This window comes from Octodon degus, unplaced genomic scaffold (genome assembly GCF_000260255.1).
Source record: "Octodon degus isolate 3935 unplaced genomic scaffold, OctDeg1.0 scaffold00089, whole genome shotgun sequence".
NCBI classification, from domain to species: domain Eukaryota; kingdom Metazoa; phylum Chordata; class Mammalia; order Rodentia; family Octodontidae; genus Octodon; species Octodon degus.
This window is the reverse complement of record NW_004524665.1, coordinates 7913735-7920844: the sequence shown is the minus strand read 5'-3', so window position 1 is coordinate 7920844 and position 7110 is coordinate 7913735.

Sequence of the window (7110 nt, the reverse complement as noted above, 5' to 3'; positions counted from 1 at the left end):
GCGTCCGCGCCCGGGCCCGGCTCAGAGCCGCCCGGCCTCGGTCTGGGCGCGCGGGTCGTCGGAGCGGCCGCGACGAAGGAGGGCCGGGCGCGCCGTGAGCTGACCGTGGCCCGCGGGCAGGGTGCTCTCGCCAAGGTCACAGGCCCGCAGTCGCCGTCCGGGACACGCAGAGCCTCGCCTGCCGGGGCGGGTGTCCGTGGGGTCAGCGTGCCCTGGGCGACCCTGAGCCCCGGAGACCGGGGCAGGAGCAGCTCCAGGGGACGCCGGCCTCCCCAGGACGGAGCCCAGGAGCGGCAGGAGCTCCCGGGGCGGCGGCTCACGGCGGCCTTAGGGCGCAGCGCAGCGCAGCGCAGCGCAGCCCGCCGTGGGGCCTCGTCCATCTCGCCTGGCAGAAGCCCCGCCGCGGGAGGACGGTCGCCTCGCTCAGGCCACCGCTGGCTGCGAGGCTGCTGCCCCCTGCTGGCTGGGGCGGAGGTGGCGGCAGACAGGCGGCCGGGTGGCCGAAGACAGCGTCCTCGCCGCTCTTCCCTGGTAGACCCTCGCTCATGGAGACGGAGTCCCTGGCTGCGGGCGGCGTGGGTAGCCGGCCACACTCCGCCGGCACATCTTTCAGGAAAGCGGTGTGTGAAGCGAGATCGCTCTGGATTTCAAAGGACAGACCGCGCGCGGGATCTGGCCGGCGCGCACTGGGAGACGCAGCCCTATCTGCGGAGGGGGCGCTCAGGGGGACCCGGCTGCGGGCACTCTGTAAGGAATGGCAAGAAGCCCCAGGGAAGCCCCAGTTCAAAGGGCTTCCACTGAACAGCTACCCAGAGTCCGTAAAGCGGAATGGGCATGAAACGCAAGCAAACGCTCAGGAACGTTCTTCGCTGAACGCAGCGAGGGCCCGGAGCTGGATTCCAGGACGGAGAGTGCGGGAAGCGAGACTGGCACGCGCGGCACCACCGCGCTCGGCTCCCGGTTTCCCGGTTTGGGACGGCGGTTCTGTGAGGATCCCTGGGGAGCAGCGGAAGGGTCGTCGCCACCGTCTCTAACCACTCCGCGGCCTCTCGAAAGGCCCAGGCGCTCACCGGATACAACCTGCCTGCCACTTCCGTTCGCTAACCCGCATCGAGGCTGTGCCGAGCCTAGGACGGAGGCCTGCAGCAGGCGTGCTGCCGGAAGCCTTCCACAGCAGGGCCAGAGGCTTCGCGTGCCCACGCAGTGTCCCTGCGCAGCGCCTCCTGCCTTCCCGCATCCCTTCGCCGCGGAGGGTGAGCCACGCCCGCTTCAGTCTCTCTCCCAGGACTTGCGAACTTGTTCCCTAGGGCAGCAGATTCTGAGAACTGCGAGATTACGCAGACAGCTAGACCTGCCTGCTGGTGGCCTCCTTGTGGAGACACGGATGCTATGGCTGAATTCACGTCTGTGGTGTTCAATTACACGCCTTTGCAGCCCCCCCCCCCCCGTACTGGGGATTATACTCAGGCCCTTGCGCTTGCCAGGGAAGCGCTTATTCTACTGAGCCATCTCCCTGGCCCCACCTCTGCAGTTTTTTGTGCTCTGATTTTAGTTATATTTTTACAATTTGTGACAAAGTTTCCCCTGCTTTGCACACTGACTTTATTCTTGAAACTGAGACAAGTTACATCCATAGAAGAGCAAAAATGAGAAAGAACGAAGTAAAACAATACTATTACTATAAAGTGAAGAAGAAGTGACTCCTCCCAGAGGTGCAGTACACCTCCAGGCAGCAAGCCTTGGCTGAACACGTGACAGATACTGTGGCAGATGCCTACTTGGTCCCTGTGCGGGCAGATACTTGGCATCTCCATTTTACAGACCAGGCCACCAGAGCAGAGAGAGGCTGTTCTTTGCCCAACAATATCACAGCTAACAAAGTTGGAGTAGGAATCTGAAACCACAAACCACTTCAGAGCCTATATTTTTTTATTAATTTTTTTTAAAAAAGCTTATTTTTACTTGGTACAGGGTTTTACCAGCTCAAACTTGTAGCGATCCTCCTGCCTCAGCCTCTCCAGCACTGGATTACAGGCGTGTGCCACCACGCCCCGTTTCGGTGGCTGGTGGCCCGCAACGCGTCCCTGGAGTTCCCTGGCTCGCAGGCATTGAGCCCAGGCCTTGTGCTTGCCAGGCAGGGGCTTAGACTGCCGAGCCTCTCCCCAGCCCCAGAGCCTGTATTCTTAAGCAGTATAATATTAATAAACTCTAAGTTTGGCTCTCAGCTTTCTGGAAATAAGAGTCATGTATAAGAGTTAATATCCTCGCTATAGTAGCACACACCCATCTGTCAACCCCACTGTCATGATGTTATCAGGGCGTGTGTTCTGTGTCTGTAGGAGCAGCTGGAGGTGTACACACACAGTCCAACTTCAGGCAAAGTTACACAAAGCTTGTGAACAACCTTACAGTGCTCCTGACAGTCTCCAGGAGACAGCAGTATCCTTTCTCTTGCTGATGTAACATACCAATACAAACATGGGAGCTGAGGCAAACTATCGATTCCCAGCGGTCAGAGATCAGCTGCAGGTCTCTGGGCTAAACTCAGTGTCACCTGGCACATCCCAGATTTCCAGGGGCTTTCAGGGAGCTTCTGCCTCCTTCCTTCTTGCCAGGCTCCTGGCCAGCAAGAGCGGGTTGAGTTTGTGCACAGCCATTCCCTTCTCTCCTGCACCCAGACAACCCAAGAACACCTCCCCTTCTCAAGGCCAACTGGTTGTCAACTTGCCATGCACCTGCAGCCTTAGTTCCCTTTGCCCTGAAAGACACACTAACAGGCTCTGGGGAAGATGACAGCGTATCTTAGGGGACCATTCTGCCCACATATTAAAGAGCCACCACTGGAGTCAGGGCTTACAAGGGAACAGGTTTAATACAGGACACATAACTTATAAGATTATTTTATAATATTCAACCAAAAAGTCAAGTGCAGAAGTGTGCAAGGGGGCTGGAGATACAGTACCGCAGCTTAAGCGCCTGCATGGCAAGTGTAAGGTTCTGAGTTTGATCCTCTATGGTAAGGAAAAAGAAAAAAACAAAAAACAAAAAACGCACAAGAGATCTGTTCACACACTGGCGACCCAAGGAATCTGGCTGAAGGCCTGGAGCCCACACCAAGGTCCCGCGTGAGTCCAGCTGGAGGCCCAGAGCCCACAATGTCTCATGCAAGTCTGTATCAAGGATCTGCACCAAGAAGGCCCAAAGGTCAGAGGTGGAAGCTAGAAAGTCTGTGCCAGTGGGATGAAGGATCTGAACTGACGCCACAAATGACATTCATGGTAAGGACCAGAGCTCCCCCAAAAGGTACCACAACCTCTTAAGTGACAGCCAGGACCTGAGCTCTTCCAGTAATGAGAGTTCACAGCAGGAAAGCCAGCATGAAAAGCTTCTCCAGGAGAATCAACAGTGTGCCATCTTCCCCTTCAGCTGTCCTTTAATGCTGCTGGCAACAGCCCTTAGGAGGGCCCTCCACTCCAGCACACTGCCTTGGTTCAGTTGGGCGTTCCGAGCTGACCACTCGCTAATCCACTAAAGCCGGGTTCATATACTTGATAATAAGTAATGGTGGTCAATAGTGAAAACCCAGTACTTAAAGCCAGTACATAAAAATACTGGCTGAGAACTTTTCTTTAAAAAGATGAGAGCTGGGGAGATGGCTCAGTAGAAAAAGTGCTTGCCTGGCAAGCACAAGGGCCTGAGTTCAATCCCTGGTTTTGCAAAAAAAAAAAAAAAAAAAGAAACAAAAAAGAAAAAGAAACCCCGTTATACTGAGCATCTGTCACAGATTTTTCCTCTGCCTAGAATTCATACAGACATCAGGCAGAGCCAATCTGGAATTGTCTTTTTTCTTGATGATGTACAACATTCCAGACTCCTGACTATCTGCAAATGCAATTATCAATGCATCCTAGATGACAATATGGTGTAGAAGAAAAGTAGTATTGAGCAGGAACCTAAGCACACTAAAATTATCTGAAATTTTGCTTGTGAAGATATTTGGAAACTTGGACAATCTGACCAGTCTTAAAATCTGTAAGAATTTTATGTGTCACATTAAGAGCATAAAATAAATATTGGCTTTTCAGTTGAGGCTCCAGAAGGTTAATGCAGAATAACGCAAGTTGTCTCCATTTAACCTGAGTGATGTAGCGACAGCTCTGCACTGCAGGGCGCATCTGGAAGCCTCCTGCTGCATTTTTCAGTTCTTGGACGAACTTTATTTTGAAAAACCTGAAATGTGTAGTTTCAAATTATCTTTTATTGTCCCACAATCAAATGTAGTAGTTTTGTCTCTCTCTCTCTTTTTTTTTTAAGGAGGAAAAGTTTATTTATTTATTTTTATTTATTTATTTATTTATTTTTATTTTTTTATTTTTTATTATTTTTTTATTTTTCAACAAATAATACACTGCATATATTCTTCTTAGTGGTTAATTGCTGTAAAAGATGCGGACTTGTTATCCTATTTACAAACACCATTAGAACAAATCATTCTATTCTTTAACAGAATGTAACTATATATCTATCCCAGCCACTTTGAATACACAGATACAAAATGGACATTCATCTGTATACCCCATTTTTTCTAAGTTCTGTTATTGAATATTATAGGTGTGTAAACTCAGCAAAATATTCTAAAAGAGTCCAGTAGCCCATAATAGCATTGGGTCTTCTGTTTAACTGGCAATGTCAGAAATTATTGACCTGAGTCCCCCACAGCTCAACTTAACAGCATGGCTTTATTTCTTATAATTTCGTCTTCATTCTTTTCTGCTGGATGGTTAAGACCAAGGTAAAGCAGGACCTATGCAAGGGGAAAAGTTTATTTAGCCCACACTTGTGCTGGCTCCAAGGCAGAGGGAGGCTTGGCAGAGGAGCATGCAGAGGAGAGAGTTCATGGAGGCAGAAGACAGAAAAAGCAACAAGGGAAAGCTCTTATGTTGAGATAGGATCTTGCTTTATAGTTCAGGCTAGTCTCAAACTCATTACATAGCCCAGGGTGGCCTTGAACTGGAGGAGACCCTCCTGCCTCAGCCTCCTGAGTGCTGGGATCACAGGCATGTGCCGCTAGTTTTTTTTTTTTTAATCAATCTGATTTTTTTTAATTAATTTATTTATTTTGTGTGTGTGTGTGTGTGTGTGTGTGTGTGTGGCCAGCTCAGCCCACCAGGGGGCGGGGTTGGCTGGCATGTGGTGCTGGGGATTGAACCGTGGTCACTGTGCTTTTGCTTAGCTTCTTCTAAGTAGGTGCTTTAGACCACTGAGCCATCTCACCAGCCCCTAGTTTTTTGTTGTATGTTTGCAATACATAGTATTGGGGAACTGGTACCTGTCCAACCCTTCCTACCCCTTCTCTTCCTTTCCAGTCTCCGCTATTCAGATCCACTTCTATCTCAATAGTCTCTTTCCTATCATCTTTGCTCTCTACATTTCAGGTATCTCATAGAAATCATGTGACATGCAGCCTTTTGTGCCCGATTTATTTCACTAAGCATTACAGCATCCAGATGTATCCTCAACTTTATCCTGTGGTGATCTGCACTGACCAACCGGTTAGCTTCTCCTTCACCAAGGGTCGTTTTTCACGTCTTCCAGTACCGGTTCTACAGGAGTAATGTGTCAGTTCCAACATTTGTAAAGCCTCTTACACTTCGACTTACATTTCCTCCCCTCTTCCTTATCTTTGTCCCTCATGTGGTCAAACCTCTCCCTTGTGCTCCTGTCCAACATAAAAATAGTATCATCAACCCTTATGTTTTTGTCCTTTTACCTCATTGTTTTCTTTCACTCCCTTTCCTTTTTCTTCTACTTCTCAGCCTATTCTTGATCGCTGTTCCTTCATCCGACTTCCCTGCACGCGATCAGCAGCAGCACCGGCTCTGCCCTTGGAAGGCCACGGGGCGAGCCTTGCCATGCCTGGAGTGGGCAGAGCAGGCGCCGCAGCCTCCTCACTGCCAGCCACGGTGCACCCAGGAAAGCCCATGTTCTCTGGAGGGCCCCTCCAGCTGCACAGCTTCCTACTCCAGCTCACCTACAGCCTTCAACACAAGCATGAGAAAACAAGACTACAAGGACCTCCCCCCCCAAATTGTGAACTTCCCAAAAGCTGATTTTATAGGCACTAAGAAACAGCTAAATCAACTGCAGGGATCAGAGTGACCAGCAAGCAGCTATCCTGAAGGAATTACTAAGATGATCGATGAATTTAGAGGTTGCTATGTTTCCACCCACTGTGAACAACATCTGCTGTGATTCTCATATGTCTGCCTTTGTAAGATGTTTCTTCTAACAGCTTTTAGTATTTCTTTGTTCTGAATTTTTGGGATTTTGACCATGACATGGTGCGGAGAGGTTCTTTTGTGGTCATGTCCATTTGGGGTTCTAAATGCCTCATCTGCCTGGGTGTCCATTTCACTACCTCAATGTGGAACATTTTCTGCAATTTCAGTGAATAAATTTTCTACCATTAAATTCTTCCTCTCATTCCTGTTCAGCACAGCACTGGACTTGTGCCGGAACGATAAGGAAAAACAGAGAGGATACACATGCTCGCCGGCCTTGTGCCGGGGGTGCCGAGACGGCGGCTGAGACGGCGGCTGAGACGGGGCGTGCTGGCACGTGCTGGGAGCCCAGGGCCTCAGAGGGAGAAGCCAGGAGGACCGCTGCGAGGCCAGTCTGTGTAGTGAGGCCCTGTACTACATACATAAAAAAAACAGGAGAGAGGTGACAATTCCTCAAAAAACTACAATTGCAATTCTGTTAGACAAGACGGGGCATGTTCAGGGCGGGCATGGCAGGCTGCAGATGTGAGATTCCGTCACACTGGGCTGATCCCTCAGAGCTACAGACGTCATGCAGCGTCAACTGCTACACACACTCACGCGTACAGCCGGGCACTCACAACGGCTAAGCTTTGGAAACAGACAGCAGACCGCAATGTCAAGTGAAGTTAATACAAAGTTAAATACTGCATGGCTTCTCTTATGAGAAATCCAAAACGTAAATTAAGCAAAGAATAAAATAAAGGAGAAATTGTGGGAAGCAAGGAGGTGAGCCTTTTGGAGGAGAGGGGGAAGAGGATCAGAGAGATGTTTGGGGGAACAGGAGTAA